The sequence below is a fragment of the Boleophthalmus pectinirostris genome, unplaced genomic scaffold (assembly GCF_026225935.1).
Source record: "Boleophthalmus pectinirostris isolate CB_2022bp ecotype Guang Dong unplaced genomic scaffold, ASM2622593v1 HiC_scaffold_9, whole genome shotgun sequence".
NCBI lineage: Eukaryota > Metazoa > Chordata > Actinopteri > Gobiiformes > Gobiidae > Boleophthalmus > Boleophthalmus pectinirostris.
Genome location: NW_026571541.1, coordinates 21,972,832 through 21,990,925, shown reverse-complemented (window position 1 = coordinate 21,990,925; position 18,094 = coordinate 21,972,832). Strand labels below are relative to the sequence as shown.

The 18,094-nt window shown below is 40.0% G+C and overlaps 1 pseudogene; it reads left to right on the top strand.

The window, feature by feature from the left end:
* Positions 1 to 1,980: 1,980 nt before the first annotated feature.
* LOC129407337 (5S ribosomal RNA) lies at positions 1,981 to 2,097 on the top strand (annotated as a pseudogene).
* Positions 2,098 to 18,094: the final 15,997 nt, after the last annotated feature.

Here is an 18,094-nt window from a genome sequence, read left to right as displayed (position 1 = left end):
TGCACTTTTAATGTGATTATTTAAAGGCATGGTTTTAAATGCAACTGTATCCTGTGTTGGGGTGGGCGATATTTCGATATTTTAAATATATCGAGAGATTTTTTAAACTCGATATGGATTCTGACATATCGTATATATCGATATAATGCTTATATTCAATTCTGATTTCTCTGCTTCGCTTGTTTGCCTTCTCTGTGCGCGCAGCCGCGTGCCCCTCCTCTTTGATTTTGCTCGCTTGTGTCATTCACTCCTCACTATCGCCGTGAATGCCAAAATTTGGTGCCAGTGAAAAGCTTCTAGAACCACGAAACTTTTACACCATTTACAGACAAGACCATCAGCAGCCCATTCACTGTCACAGAGAGAACACTCATATATTGCACTGAGTGTGTCCTGTAGTCCGAAAGAAGCTGAAATGCATCAGCGGCACAAGGAATGCCCTGTTTATGCAAATTAGCCATGCGCTTTTAAGTTTTGTTTCTGTAAAATGTAAACACATCTCAAATGGGCTGATGCGGCTCTATAGTCTTCATGCTTTATATGTTGTAAAGTTTGGTAATGAAAAGTTTATTTATGCAGAACATTTTAATGAATAATCTGCTGCAGTGTAACTTGTACAATAGTGTTTGGAAACGTTGGGTTTGATCTGTGCAGTCGATTGTGGGGTGCTTCAGAGCTCCTTACTGCTGGTGAGGAACATGGATCTGTTAAAATAAGGAAACTCCCCATTTTCCTATGCTGAAGGAGCTCTAGTTTATGGTTATGGTATGCATAACAGAGTTAATGCAAAGATGAAGCTTAAGTTGAGTTGTTTTATTTATGAATGAAAAGAAGGAAATATGTATTATTTCTTCTATTTTACAGTTAAATTATTATTTATGTAATTAGGGATTTTTTTGTAATCTTAAATGTGGCAGAAGCACTTTGTTCCTAAATGAACTGCCCACCTCTTGCATTTCAATAAAAAAAAGACCTTTCCTGTACATATCGAGATATATATTGTATATCGAGATATGCCAAAATATATCAAGATATATTTTTTGATCCATATCGCCCAGCCCTATCCTGTGTGTATGCTTCATCTGCCTATAGTCCTGCATACTCACCTTGCCATGGAGGATTTGCACAGTATTTAGATCATAGACCCTTTGTGCCATTACACTTCACCTGGATTTCACACTCCTGTTCGAAAAGGCTTTTAGCTCTGCATCCATCCACCACCTGGTCTTCAAACAAGCCACAAAGCCCACTTGTCTGTCAATGCCTTCAAATGAAATTCCAGTAATCACTTATCCATTTTCCACTTAGTGAGTAATGAATGAAGCCAACACAAAACAGACAGAGTATACAGTGAACAGCACAGTTGAATGGCTACAATGCACACTGGCTCCCACTAAGTGGTTCTTTGCTAATTCTTTTTGTGTGGGCTTTCTTTCCGTAATCAGATAAAACTTAAAATAGCAGTTATTCGTTTTAAGCAATTATTTTTCTGACACATAAGATCAATACAAACAAATGCTCATATCTTATCATGAATTTATTCTCAGTTTGAGTCAAAAGTCCTCCAGTGCACACCAACACTTGCCTGATTCATCAGCCAGTTTCACTTCGTGGAAACGTACTTTTGTTATTTAACCAATTGCTGCTATTTGGTTGTGACATATGTAATGCGCCGCTAATGGACCTAACTGGTATATTAAGCTTTTCCGAAATCATGTAGGAAGAAGGGCAATAACGTCTTTCCCCTTGATATAATTCACCAGTTCCCTTTGTTCCAGCTTTAAATCCTTGATCTCAGGAATCATTGCCAAGAACAGAATGTAGTTCTTCATCTACATCCATCTCAGCCACTTTGTTTACTGCTGTGCTGTATCACAAAAGAGACCCAGACATGGCTTCACAGTTCTTTGCTGACTGGTAGGTGCGCGGTCTACAACATCCGGGGTTCTGGCGCCAGCCTGGCTACACCGACACACAATATTGTGTGGCCATACCGGCTTGTAAAAGCCTGATCCCGTCAGATCTCAGAAGCTAAGCAGGCTGGGCCTGGGTAGTAATTGGATGGGAGACCGCTAGGAATTCCAGGTGCCACAGTGGGGTGCCAGTGGCAAGAAAACTGTTGTTGTGTCCTTAGGCAAGACACTTCACCCACTTTGCCTAGTATGAAAGTGGTGTGAGCGTGAGTGATGGTGGTGGTTGGAGGATTGGCAGCCTTGCTTCTGTCAGTCTGCCCCAGGGCAGCTGTGGCTACAGTAGTAGCTTACCACCACTGAGTGTGGAGTGACTGAATAATGAACTGTAAAGCGCTTTGGGTATCTTGAAAGGCGCTATATAAATGCTATCAATCAATCAATCAACAATATCAGCTACATTCCCAATATCAGACCGATAGCAATATCTACGTGGAACCCTTTAATATCACAGAGAGTGATAGTGGAACCAATACATTTCTAATCGAATAATAGGTCACTGCAAAGTACAAGGCAGTATATATGATGGCACCTCTTAAATTGGTCACTCTTAACACAAGAGTGACCAAATGCACTGGTATAATTACTATATCCTGTATTTGGTGGATTACAAAGACCAAAGCAATACAGAATGCAAATGAAACTAAAGGATCATTTAAGAGGTCAAGACGTTAGCATAGATAAAAGACCCTGACAAATCTTTGTTAAGTTTTGGCACTTTGAGAAGCACACAGTATTTTTGGTAATTAAAAAAAAAAATTAGGTGAGTGTCTCTTAGCACTTTCACACCAACACCACATTTTAATTACTCAGCTTGTTATGCCAAGGGTAAATTGGCTAATGAAAGGATGTTGTCTAAAGCCAGGGGTTAAAGGCAGCATCTACTGAGGAAACCAAGCAAATTGAAACCACTTCATGTGAATTGACAGAGGTTGACACACATTTGACAGGCTTCAGCGTACAGGGAGACACAGGCCAGTGAAGAAGACAGGGGACCAGATTGTACAGGACAGTCAGAACTATTGTAAGTCATAGTCTATTGTGTCCAAAAGCTCTCGAGTGCTTGTTGACTTCAGGTCCCAACTGTGTGCATCAAAACAGTTGGCTTTTCTGTGGTTTGATAGTCAGGCAAAGTGTGAAGGAAAATGGCCAAGAATTTTGTTTAAATGGAAAGCATAAGTGTAGTGATGGCAGGATGGTTAGTGGTCTCTCTTCCCCTCAAAGAGAATAGATGGCCCAGATTTGTTTTGTTTTCCTCGATTGTGTGGAGTCGGTGAGTAACCTTTTTACCTCATAGTAGCTTCACATTCTTCAAAAGTAGAAGAAGTAGTAGAACTAAATCTTTTCATAATAAGTCTTCTCATCTAGTCTTATCTAGTACAGTAAGTGCATCTTGTCCAAAAAACAAAACAAATTAATTAATGTGGTGTTTTAACCACATGGCTTTGTACAGAATGTGTCATACCCCTGGCTGTGACTCAAGCCTTTCTTGCCTGATGCTCCCCTCCCTCTTACCTGTGTGTGTGGATGTGGGCGGCGTGTGCTGGAACCACCTTGCCTGTAATCATGCTGACGACAAAGACCCAGCTCTCCTGACAGTCTCTGCTAGTGACAATAAACTATTTATTTTAGATTTGTGCATTTTGCCTTGAGTATTTTGGGGTAAAAAACTGCCTAACCCTAACAGAATAGAGTCAACTGTGCAAATCTTTTGTCATGCTATAAGATGTTACTATGATTCATCAGCTGGTTTCACTTTATTGAAACTGTCTGACCTCGGAGCATTAGGATTCGTTCGCTCATATGTAGGCTATTACTTTTTTTTATTTAACCAGTCTCTGCTATTTGGTCGTGATGTATGTAATTGCACCAAATCCTGTACGAAGAAGGGCGATAATGTCTTTCCCCTTGACAAAATTCTCTCTTTGTTCTGGCTTTAAATCCTCAATCTCGATTCCGGGACCTCAGTCTAGAACTTCCAGAGTTCTTGCAAACTGTCTAGTGTCTTCCTGATTCCTGATTCACTGGAGAGAAATGAAATTGAATGGATATTTTCAAAATTTGAAATTGTAAAACTGCACACATGAGAATTTAAAAAAAGGCTTATATTGAACAAAATTGTCACACTAGTAACTCACTTTGGCAGAATTGTCTAACATTGTGCAATGGTTCACACAATCAGTTGCAGCTGTGACCTGTGTGGTAACATCACCATAGTTGTGGCAGTAAGATGAGGTTGTACAGCTACATGCTAGTGGTGTTTTTGCCTCATAAAGGTTCAGTTCCTAAACATGCCCTTCAGCTCATTTTGACCGAGCACTTATTTTTATCATTGGCTCTCTGCAACCAAGATATCAAAATATCAGATACTACTTAATATCAAACAACAACTCTCCTGTGGTCGTAAGACTGTTCATTCTGTACTCTGTTCTTGTATCACCATGAGACCTGCAATCCACATTTTGAGCTGCGACTAGTAATCTTTTGTCACAGACAAACAAAATCGTGCAATGGACATCCATCTTAAAAAGTACTGTTTTATCTGCTGAGTCCCTGTTGCCCCTGACAACCTGGCTAATAACTGCTGATTATTGTAGGAATAGTGAGACTTTTCAGGGCACATGCAGCTGCACATTGTTCTGCCAGGCCCGTGTCCTCATTCAGGTCACAGGTGTGGAGGTTAGGGCCAAGCTCTAGACTTTGATGAGTTCTAACAATGCAAGTATATTACTCTATTTGAAGGACTTTCTGATTCACTGTGTTTAATTATTTCTTGGTTTGGTGTGATAATACCTGTGGTAACTATTCATTATAATTAATTCATAGATTGACTGTAGTTAAGTGCAGTGGAGAACCGTGGACCTGGACCCTGGGCCTTCACTAGGACCAATTGCTGGCTATCATGACATTTTTGGGGAGGGCACATAGGCCAAAATTACAAATATATATTATATATATATATGTACTATATATAGGCTATATAGTATTATAATGAATGCCAGAAATAGACTATAATTTTGGTCACTATTGGCTGAACTATATCGATCACAACACCACAACACCAGCCCCAACAACGTCAGCAAAACTACAATAAGAGGTTACGATCACAGTATGAACACACGGCAACAGCACCGTCCTACAGCGCACAGCGGAACAACTGGAGCAGCTCGAACGCACCCACGAGCTCATTAACGCTCTATTTAACTATTAACACTATAACACCATTTACCTGTGAGGCTCTGCCCACATGTTTCCCCTAACTAACAAAAACAAGCCTCTTACCTTCTCCAGGGGACTGATGCAGATCCTTTCCTCTATCCACTGTCCTGTTGGTTCTGTCTCCCATATGAAAAAATCTATCTGATCCAAGTCCTGGTCCAGTCAGGTTCACAACACAAGGTCTGGGAGCCGAATGCACGAGCTGGTTATAAAACGTCTTAATCTCACTTCCCACTTAAATCTAAATGTTACGGCCAGTCCATATTAGCACTAGGGCTCCAGGTAGACTTAAGCCCTCCACGCTACACCCACTCTAGTTTTACGCCCAGGAACGAGCTGGCAGAGGCAGAAAGAGCAGCGAGTGACTGCCCCAGCCCCAGCAGCGCCTGCCCCGGGTCCCAGTGGCGACTGCCCCAGCTTCGGCAGTGAATGCTCCAGTCCTTGCAACGACTGCCTCGGCTCCGGCAGCGCCTGCCCCGGGTCCCAGCTGCGACAGCATGTGCTGCTCCCCTCGTGCTCTCTTCTGTGAAAGGTTGTATGGAGGATTTTTTTTGTTTCAAATTGTCAATGATAGCATTATAGAGGTGCAATAGCCTTGTAATTATGATGACCAAAAAAAAGAGAATAAAAATTCATCAACTCTGGACGTGGTGGGGCCAGCTAAACATTTGCCATTAGATAACGACACTGCCTTGTTATCTGTTAGCTGATAGGCTGTCAATCAAACTCCCTACGTTTCTAGCGTAACTGACTTGTCTGCGCGCTGCCGTTACGTGGTTTACGTACGACTGTCACGCAGTCCACAGACGCAAGACGCACAGACGCTGTTTAATCCACCAACGCAACAGTTCTTAGCGGCTTTTTTTACCTATATCTTCCTCGCAGTTAGCACAAAGTTTGTTGCAATGGCAGAAAAGAATCCAGGAGCAGTTAGCTGCAAAAGAAAATCCGTTTTTGAGGTCGCTGAAAGAAGAAGACAAGGGGAAAAGCAGCAAAGCCAAACTAAGGTGATTCTTGAAGATTAATTCCAGCGATTTCGCAACTGAAGCAGACGAAGGGTCTAAAGACTGACGCATTGGTCGCCAAATTACTCCTGGACAGGTAACTTCTGCTTATTATGAAAACGTACTTTATTTCCAAGAGCTAGACAAACATTTTTCAGGACACGAAAGCGATATCCTATGTCTGAAAACATAATTTTCAAGGCAAAGAAAGAGTCCGCTTGCTGCTGTGTGTTGTAGCTAGTTCATTCGCACGGAATTTCCGCGCACCCTTCTCTGCACCCCTTTCCTGCTCCTCTCCCCGCTGCCCATTCCGCTCTTCCCCCTGCTCCTCAAATCTCCGTGCACCGCTCCCCTCTCCTCTCTCCGCTCCTCTCTCCTCGCTCCGCTCTTCTCCCTGCTCCTCACTTCTCCACCTTGCCTAACCAACACTGTAGTTAGTTGTTTACAAGTCATGTGCAGCGCACCGGCTGTAAACAAACCTGTTTGTGGCGTAAGGAGGAGGCGGGAGGAGGCGTTTCTACGTAGGGAGCTGTGGGGGAGGGGGGGGTGGTTTCACGTATGCGCAACATTTGAAAAAGGACAAACAGTCGCTGGATTTCTTGTTCTTTGGAAAATCCTCTATACAACCTTGAAGTCGCTAGCCGCCATTAGCCAGTTTGTGAATCAAAATGCAAGATTCCACCGCAGCCAAATGCTCTCATTTCAGCTTAATGCTTGATTGACAGAAGGGTCCCACTGAAGAGAAGGCATATTACTCCTTAAAAACTGTGCCTCGAACGCACTTTGACTTGAAGTTGAACTCGTCATAACTCCTACAACACGCAGCTCTGTTGTTATCCATTTATTAGCCTGTAGCAGTAACATGCCACCAGTGGAGAGTTAGGGCGGGACCTAACCTATATTTACTATCACAGTGTATTCGCGAATGCCCGGAAAATGTCGTAATATGATCCCACCCATAACTCAGTGAAATATGATTGGCTAAGACAACTGTCAATCCCCAAATTATACCCACATTGACTTGTATTGCACGGGCCTTCACTACAGGAATTTGAAGGCACTGCAGGTGTTTCTTTAGTTCAGTGCTGCAGGGGGAGTCACTGATTCACCCAGATGCCATTGGAAGAAAAATTGCGATTGGTCCATTCCATTCCATTATATTAACCCTTTGTTTCCCAAGAAATATTAGTCCAAGTTTATAACAATGATCTAGAAATTCATACTAGTGTAGTGTTTATTACTCACTGAATAAAAAATATTGAAAAAATGTATTAAAGGCCCTGACGGTTCACCTCTGGTTAAGTGGCAGTTTGAAGAAATATACAAATCAAAAAGCTGGAAAATACAGGAAGCAGACGTGAGTTCTAAAACAGAAATAACTACCTATATAATGATCTAAACTGCTGACAAAAATATTTTTGACTGTTTGAACATTAATTCAACAAAATAAAGGTGGTTATTTATTTTTATTTGTCAAATCATAACTACTGATAATTATAGACACATTTTCATCATTGTTAACCTTGGCTGCTATGTATCTCTCCATATGTCATATATGTCATATCTGCTGCCTGTGTCCAACAAGGAAGTAAAACAATAAACTTAATAAACCAAAATTACAAAACTAGAAAAAACTTGTAAAATCTTTAAATAAATCATGTTAACTGTGTTTTAGAGTAATAAGTCTAACAGCTATCTGCACTTTCATGTACTTTGGAAAACAACATTTCAAGTTTTATGTCAAGTTTATGTCAAGTGTGATTGAAATTATTTAATTATAGCATCTTAATTAAATAATTGTTATTATTATACTCGTTGTTAATATATTAATATAATCAAAGTAGTGAGTGTTGTAAAGAAGCAGCATACCTGGAGCCTTGAACCATCAACATATCATAGAAGTTTGTCTATTCAAGTTTAAAGTTCAGAATCCAAAATATACTGTATGTTTCTCCAGTTTGAGGCAAGCAACAAAACCATAGACTTGTTTTATGTTTTTTTCACTTGTCTCTTCCATATAGGTGTCATTAACAGAACAAAAAAAACATATTTTACCTTACGAATTGTCTTTTTTCTGTTGTTTTGTTGCTTTTCATTTTTAAAAAAAGAAAAATGCAAAGAAATTCTCCCACCTTTTAAACGTCCTTCCACTGGCCCTGGGCAAACACTGTCCATAGCACAGAGACAAGTGACAGGCTGTAGCTCCTGTTTTGACCCCGTGTCGAGTCATATCACACATACAGCGCCTTGAGAGTCTGGAGACAAGAGGTGTGAGGGAAAGCAAGGTCCTATTCACTGCTAAAACAACACTAAACATTGTTAAAAGTGCCAAAATCTCTCAAGCATGAAATCGGGCATTGTACGATGTCTCTCTGATCGCACTAATAATGTAAACAGGTTCGATCAAGTAATGGTCAGATCTTTGTGCATTGATTTGAATGACCTTTGATCTTACACGCGCTCTTACCCAACAGAATATAAGTCAACATAATTCCTGCTGTATTGATTTCGTGTTTTGTTGCACTACCCATTTATATTCCGTAATGGACTAAATGTAGTGATCTCAGTAACCCCACTGACTTACAAGAAACACTGTCATAGCCACAGCGAATGAATAGTCCAATTTCTATATGATATTTTTCTCATTCTTCAAACATGCTTTCAAGACCTGTGGTAGAAAACGCACTTGGACAAGGTCAGTTCTTTCACAGTATGTACGGCAGCCCTTACAAATGTTCTTTCACATGGGCATGCATTGTGAGAGATTGTATTCAACTGAAAAGGAATTAGTGCTCTGTGGGCCTCTGGAGTTCAGGATCTGCTTAAGTCCTGTTCCATATTCAGGAAGCAGAGGCAGAAGGAGATATGGGCTGGACTGTTTTAATAATGGAGTATGGTGCATGAAAAAGGATACTCTTATCCCTTATGTCCACAAGGCGAGGGATTGTCCCGACACAGGTAAGCCTCTATAAGCACGGGCTTCTTGTCAAAAGCCTTAATTATAAAACTCCTCATCTACTCAATCCAGCATATTTTCACTCCTTTTCTCATTCAGGGTCACTCTAATAATTTGCATGTTAATTTGACCTACAGATACTTGAAGACAGATGCCCTTCCAGATGCAGTCCCCATTTCAGTCGCAGTTTGATTGACATTGTATCTTTTTGTAATTTATTTATTGCTCTCATTGTAAAATCTGCCCTCTGCAATTAACCCATCCTTTAGGCAAAAGTTGCCATAATTGCAAAGTTTAAGTTTCTGGATAAGGCCTTTCTTACCATGATAAGATTTATACTTCCTGTTGTATGTGGGGTCCTGTAGTGTACTTGTAATTAGTTTCCATCCAAGCCTCAGCCAGAGGTGTAAAGAAGTCTAGATCGTTTCCTTTAGCAAATTATGTCCAATTGACTTTATTGGACTGGCTAAAGCAAGCTTAGAGGAGAATCCACATACCTCGTATTGGCTCGAATATACCGTCATTTACCAGCATCATCAAGGAAGTGATATGGACAAAGATAAACCTTCATACTATCATACTATCAGCAGACTATATTTTCATCAATAACACAGCGTCTTTCTGTCTATCATTAACATAAAAAATATTGATTCTCAAGCTTTAAGGTCAACCCACTATTCATACTGTTACATATTTATCACTGTGATTAATATTGGGATATTGGAGAGCCCATGTGGGAATCACCTGTAATATACTCTATCTCCATAGTCACACCAAAGCATGAGGCATTAGAGTATGATTTTCTTGTGTTCTTGTATTCAACAATCACAGCTTCCTACGTGACTAAACTCTCTTCTCTTAATTTGTGACAACAGGAGTTCTTCTGATCACAAATTAATTGAATCAGTGTGGATGTTCAGACCTGTAGTCTATTTCAAGCATCATTACCACTAGAATGTGCACTGACGTGACCTCCGCACAGGCCATTTTTGGGTTCAGCTAGATTTATCCCATAGAAATTCATTGTTTTGGAAGGTTTTGCACAAATGCTGGCCCTGGTGTGGTTGGAGAAACCCACTGAACCGAAGTATAGGAATGTAAAGTGATCAATAGTAGTGATCAGCAGAGGGGATGGCTGCTTGAGTGGACCATTTCAGGCTCTATTACCTTCACAGATGGAGTAAGAGACCGGTATGGGCTTTGTCAACAAACAAATCTCTCAACAGCAGCTTGCCGCGCGTTTCTCATCATCTCATCTCGGACAGATATTTCACGAAAAGCACACAGGCTAGAATGGAGATAAAATGAATTGGTAAATCAAGCAAAAAAAAAAAAAAAAACAAGATTTTCACGTATGACTTTTTTCCAGCAAACTTCATTGATTATTTCTTAACATCTTGGAATTTCACTTCTCGTTGAGCTCATGCATCTCCAATTTGTGGTCTGATGGTTGTTCTTCAAGATAAGGGATAAATATGGCACTTCTCAATGTCATTTTATTCAAGATGATTTTACATGAGATGTCCTTCTTGACTGGAGGCTTGGCATCCCTTGTGACTGAATTGCAGTAACATAGAAAGTATATCAGGCAAAGGTGACAGAAGTCACAATGTGGTATAGTGGCAGAGCGGTTAGCTGATTCCCAGACACGATGGGGCTTTTTGTTTTGACGCAGTGTCCATTCAGTCACCCTGAAGAGGTTCCACAACCATCCTGGTGACGCTTAAACAATAATAGAAAGTGCTCTGCTCCATGGTTAGGTGGCCGTGGTGAGGGAAACCTTTAATGAGCCACTTCTTTAATGAGTATGCAGCAACCCCAATGAGGTGACAGGAATTTCTGCCCCATCAGCTTCTAAAAATGTGTAATAAGTAAAACAAGGGAAAAGGAGTTACCATAATGGTACAATAGAATATTACACACCCCACAGGGAAAGGGGTAACGATGTCACCCCTCAGCCTTGATCGCCTTTAGCAGAGCATTGACCAGCAGTATGGTCTCATGTATCGCACCAGATCACCCACCATACCCATCTGTAAAGTTCAGCATATAAATGAGACTTTGGTGAACAACAGATGAAACATTGTGATGTGTAAAAAGACTCACCAGCAGTTGTGATCCATAACAGCTTGAGGCACAATTGAGTCCCAGCCCATTATAATAGGACTTGGAGTCTTCACTAGGCATGATGACTTGGATGTCTTTGACACTTGCAAATGCTGGATAGCATCATAACATAAACCCATCGATGGTCCCTTGGAGCTGCCCTCTCTGGCCAGCAAATGAAGCGCTCCAGCAAGTTAGTTTTTAGCGTTGCTTCAACCTGTTACACAGCTGAAATCACCATATCACATAAACAACAAATTGTTCTATACTGCCCCGGTGTAGCATCGCACCACAGAACAATCGACAGGCAGATCTATGGCTCAAAGTGGATTTCACCAGCCCATGGTCTTCTTAGTCAGGATGGATGGTCTGTACCACAGAATCAAAGGGGCCGCCAAACCTGCAAAAATGCTCTCGAAATTACATGTCATTCATGTTGTGCAGCACGTGCAAATGAAAACACAATGCTGGATTTAGGAACTTTTCACACAGAAAAGGACTCAAAAGATGCAGCTTTCTTTATAAACAAATCCCTGCACACTCATCACCTGCAAGATCTGAGTCCCTTCTGTTTTCTTCCTCCATCAGAGCAATGATCAAGCTTGCACAGTTAATTCAACAATTCACTTGATGCATTAAAAACATCAGAGCAATCACAGCCTCATCTATGTGCCTGCATCAGTTGTAGCCTATATGAGGCTACAACTGATGCAGTAGCTCATTTATTTAGGTGTGTGAATCTGGGTACGCCCAACAGCCCAACAGCTATGGCAGTGTGTATGAATGAAATTGTCAGGACATGATCCATACCTTAGCATTAGCTCTCATTAGCTCTAAATATTGTCAAAAAAAGTAGTGTATTTAGAACCAGATGTATGCTGTTGGATGAGCCCAATTTAAGCCTCACAGTGAATGATAGAAATGCAGAGCAGGTACAAGTGGCCAAGCTTCTCGGAGTGGAGACTGAAGAAAGACTGTCCTGGTCTAAACACATCAATGTTGTAATGCATAGGATGGGCAGGACTCTTGCAATGGTTAGAAGATGTTCCCATTTGTTATTGTTTGTAATGGTTGATTGAACATGGTTGCAGTCATAAAAACAGTTTCACAGTTAGATTACTGTTCCAAGATGTGGTCATGTGCTGCTGTGTCGCACATAAAAGTGCTGCAAATGGTTTAAAATAAGGCAGCTCGATGTGCTCTTTGATGTACATATAGAACAAATGTAAATTGGATGCATTCTGTGTTGTCCTGTTTAAAGGTAAAAGAGCGATTCAAAGCTTTCCTGCTTAATCTGACATGAAACATTATAGTAACTAAATTACCAAATATGCTTTATCAAGAGCTAAGCTTTAATTCAGAGGGGCACCAATATGAAAACAGACATGTCACATAGGGCAGATTTAAATTGTCTAAAAAACAAACCATGGAAGAAGCAACTGTAAAATACAAATATCTGCTTGGAATAAAGATATTATTTTTGCAAATACTAAACATCAATTTAAAGTACTCCTGAAAAGGCAGTTGTTGCGCAGATGTAGTTTCCCAAAAAAGAAAACTCTCTTATCTATTGTGCTGACTAATGTCTCTCTTTTGCACTTGACATAACATCAGTGTGAAATGGGTTGAGTGTGCATTTGTGTGTCTTTATTTGTATGTGTGTGTATATATATATATATATATAGTGTGTATGGTATTGATATTGATGTTGATATTGATATTGTCAGTTGCGTATGTGAATTGTAATGTAAATTGTGTATGTAACGATGACTCCAGGAAGAGTATCTGTGCTTTCACAGCTAACGGAGATCAAAATAAATACAAAATACCTTGTTTGGTGGTAATATGTGAAAATGGCTAGTTTATGGTTAACAGCTACCATATACCTTTTAAAAATTGGCAGTTCCAGGACTGAAATTATCCAAATGATTCTAGTGAAAGTGTATGGAGTTTAAAAACATGGGAGTGCTTCCTTTATTACCACATGAATATATCACAAATCAGAACAGAGTGTTTTCTGTTTGAGAGAAGAACTCAAACAGAAAACAAAGCCTAAATATGCAGGGTTTTGTGTAAACGAAACACTACAACTCCAGGTTTTTAATGAGGAAACAACATTATAACTAACTATAAATATAGGATGTAGTATTATAGGACTTAAATTAATGTCCGAATGTGCCCTTGAAAACATATGAGTCTATTACCTCAAAACAGCAATGGCACACTCAAACAACACTATTTTTTGTGATTACTTGCTTGTAAGAATCATCCACATTTTAAAGAAAATGTGATTATGAGTTGTGATCAAGTATAGAGTTATCTGTTTGGTTAGATTACATTGTAGTCCTGATATACCAAGTGCAAAACCCCCAGCTGTAACTGTGACAGGTCCAATAATTCCTGGCTGTCAAGTGCCATTATTTTGATCTTCCATTGTTGAGTGAATTGATACACTCACACCACTTGAAGAGGCCTTTGACCCTGCAGCACTACAGCAAATGGGTATTGATGAAAGCAGCTGCAGGTAAGGACCATTGAGCAGAGGGAAGGGTTAAGTAGCCCATATCTTCATTTCTCTGGAAACAGGAGAGATGGACCAAAGGGGCACTTAATAGCACCAAGTGAAAAGACATTGTTATTAGTTAAAGTTAGAAAAGGTTTCAAGGTAGTCATCTGGACACTGTTTTTGAAATCAGTTGATGGCTACTGTTGAAACCTTTTCTACATGGGACCAGTCCTAGAGGAATAAGGGTTTACACTGATCGCTATCAGTTAGTAATAACAGTAGTATTGATTCTGTATTGCAGTAATATTGAAATATTTCTAATTTATAGCTGTTACAAGGAACACCTCACTGAACATTTAGCAATGCTGCTTCCCTGATACTGTTTTCCTTCCAAAAAGTCTGCAGCAGATCTTCAGTCTCCAGGTGATTATTAGAGTGTTTTATTAGATTTCTTCACAAGATGCTTTCAATACAGTGTTCAGAGCCTTCCAAATGGCTGGAATACCCATCACCTTCCCTAACAATCACCTTGGTTATTAACTCTTAAATATAATCATGCGTTGAATGACTTTTAATCCTGGTACAATTTCTGATGCATGCCTTTAATAATAAGGCATGGGTGAAGTAAGGACAAAATACTAAAATTAGCATAAAAAGGATGAGTGTCATACGAGGTCTTTGCTTTGCATCCTGAATACAATGCACAGCCTCGGTTGTCAAGAAGTTTATCCACTTTGAGTTTGATTACAAAGTAACTCTGCTGCCTAACTTCAATCAATTTTGAGTCATGCAAATTAGTAAAACAAATGTCTGTTTATATATGATAAGCTGTCTAACATGACTCACATAAATGGACATGAAAGGGGGGATGTGTTTTAAACTATAAATAATTTATAATGCTTTTTAAGTGGTTAAAAGAAACATTACAAAATTGTATAAATCAGATGGATTAACCTAAATGTTTTTTACCATCCCAATAAACCTACACAGACAAGGAATCTGATCCTCTTGTCCTAACCCATGATAGGTGAGAGTACAGTGCCTCAGAAGTGCAGATACTTAATGGTTACAGTTCAAATCCTGCTGGACCAACATGGACCAACATTTCACCACTGTGAAATCAGGATTGTCAAAGGGCTTGTTCGGATAAATTGGCATCCATATGCTGATAAATCAGTCCCAAGGCAGATGAGACAACAAAAGTGCTATACCAAATATAGACAGTACTACATTTTATGTTCACTACAAAAAGAGGATACATTCATATGTCTATAACACGTTAATATTTCTTATTTCAGCATGAAGCTTTCCTCCTTTCCTCCTTTTGAATCATTCTGACACAGTTTGAGGATGTCGTGAGGCTTGTTCAGGACATCGTATGTGTTTACACTTCAAGAGCCTGGATGCCAAATGCCTAACAGTCTAACTCTTGTTTCTTGACATGTCAATAAGTACATTCCTGCTCATATGCTAATGAGCCCCCGTATCTCTCTGTATCTTTCATCCTGTTCCTTTTACTTGTCCCCTATATGTAGTCTTCACAGCTGTTGAACTGCAGACCTGCTTTCTTTCTATTTCACTGTCTCTCTCTCTCCTCATCTGTAGGCTGGTCGCCGCATGCTGGCACTGACAAGGTAATGGAGAGATGCTATGTGATCAGAATACCAAGGGGCCCTGCTTCACCTGAAAATGCCCAAAAACAAAAAAGGTCTAAAACAAAAGAAAAAACACACACTGAGTAAAACTGGAGAAAGGTTTGAGTGAGACAGGCGCAGTGAACGTAGTAGAATAGAAAGTGAAGTTTGCCTACATTGACAGGAACAGGATAAGGATTCACAAACTCTCTCGGGATGAATGACAAGAAACACCACCAAGGACAATTTCAGCTTCAATAGCACGGATCCCTTGGAGAAAAGCCAGTTGTTGAGAGACCGGGGTGGTTGATGCTACTAATTGCTTATTTTCAGGTTTGTCACTTAGGCGTCTCCATTTCCATACAAAGTGAGTGACAGTATCGAAAGCTTGCAGGAAGAAAACAATAGCCAATTTTTTCCTGGGGGTATTGTAATGACACATGGGCGTTATGATCAGGTTGAAAATGTGAATAATTTATGGGACTTGATGGATGCTTCTGCCCGCCAAGTCTGTAGCCTACAAACCTTAGCCCCATCTAGGATCCATTGCAGGCAGCAGTGAATGATTCCCTTGAAACCAATAGAAGCTGGTCCAGTGCCTCTTCATTCATCTTAAAACACTTTTCCAAGAAGGTCAGATTGTCAGGAAATGGCTTCCAGAATTTAAGTGTAATTACTCTTATACCTCTTCTGCTAAATCTATTAGCAGGCCTTTAATAATAATTTTACAAATGCATTTATTACTGATTTTCACTGCAGAGTATTTATACCACTTACTTCATGCATAACTTTTTATATGTTGTCCGAATAGACCAGCAGTCAGTCAGTTCACACTAGAGTTCACTTGTGGGTCATCCTTCCATTTGTGTTATGTTCATATGTCACACTTTCTGAACAGCATCAGTGGCAAAATAACACTTGACGTTACTAAGTTTAGAAGCATGTGTACATTCCTGACACATTTCTGGATCACTTTCTACCACATATCCACTGCACTGTTGGCACAGGGCAGATGGTTTGAGCTTGTCTATGCATGTGTCTTGCCTCTTGATTTGCCTACCTCAGCTTGCCAGTATTTGTGAAATCTCAGATGTGCTTGGGTTGGAGAAGTGTTTCCACATCACTGGTTTGTTCTCTGTTTTGCTTTTTCCTCAGGTGGCAGCTACCAGATTTAAAGTCAAGGATAATAATCGAAAAGTGCAAGAGCCAAGTTTAGGCACTGGGCGTTGAGTTATTATTCAGCCACCCATAGACTGACTTTTTTATGTAAAAAAGTAAAATACATTTTGTTCAAGTCATAAAAGCAGAACTTAGGGACAACTGTGCTGTCACCATCTAAAGCATTTTTATCAACTGCAAACCAGAAAGTGAGATTGGTGCAAGCTAGTCTTTTGGTCAGCTCTAAGTTCCTGCTGTTCTATTTTCCCTAATTTTTTAGAAAATATTCCCACAGCTCTATATTCCCTTGTTTGCTGGGTTTGAGGGTTAAGGTTAGGGCCCAGTTGAGATTATGGTTAAGGTTAAGACCTGGGTGAGAGCAGTGGTTATGGATTTACTTCGAAGACTATCTTTAAATGTGAGAAAACAAGACAGTGAAAACACAGAGCTGAGAGAACATAGGTACGCTCCTTCTTGTTGTTCACATTATCATAATGGTAAAACTCTGCTCTGAGCTCTGAAAGTTGTGAAACATACCTATAAACTCATTATGGTGAATAATTACAATGCTAGGAATGCATTAAGAGCATGTGAAGTAACTCTGGAGTCTGGACCACTGAGCAAAGATTAACTTCTATTTATTTGGTGGCACAAGTGGTGCTCTCATTTTACAACAAGGAGTACTCTTTTGTTTTGTTCGCAGGTTTAGTCTGGCTAAAAAAAAAAATAAGTGAACTTAGGAACAACATAAACATTTGCTAATGTGTTTACAAAGTTGCCAGAAAAGTGTCTGGGTAGCTTATTCTTTTCTTAAGTGCATCTTTCCAAATGCAATGCTGTTGGCATGACACAAACAGAACCTCTCAATGTTACTGCCACACCATTGGTTACTCCCTGGCTTCAAACTGCAAATGGAAAATCCAGTTTGCTGTGTGAAATAACTGTAACTATGTCCAATGCCTTTATTTAACAGCATTTCTTCACATGGGTGCATCATGTATATTTAAAGGTTTCAAACAGGGAAAGGAAGAAGATTTTCCTCCAGGCGTGCACTCTCTCTTTGACGTTAAAGACAGCTATTAACAGCATTCACATTCGCAGAGGCCTACATGACTGTATGGAGATAAATCTTTTTTGCCAGCACTGTCAGTAATGAAGACAAGCTCATTTCAGCTCCAATTATCAACGCCTCTCAAAGCATGAAAGCTGCCTTCTGTTTATGTGTGCTCTGTCCTCACGCCAGTGGAGAGGTAAGGAACAAGGTTTTATTAAAACCCAGGTCCTTGGTGGTGTTACAGTTACCACACTTACCTCACAGTGAGAATGTCTTTGGGTTTGATTCCTGAACTGCATGGGGTCTTTCTGTGATCAGACTTTAAACCTTGTTTATTCATAACCTGCTTACATCATTCAGGCAGTATATATGCCTATCTCAGTGACTCACTGTATTGACTACCCTCTGTGGCCCTCCACTCTGAATATATTTGAATATGTGGCCATTTGTGAAGTTTATAGAAAAGAAAAAAAACCACATCCCTATT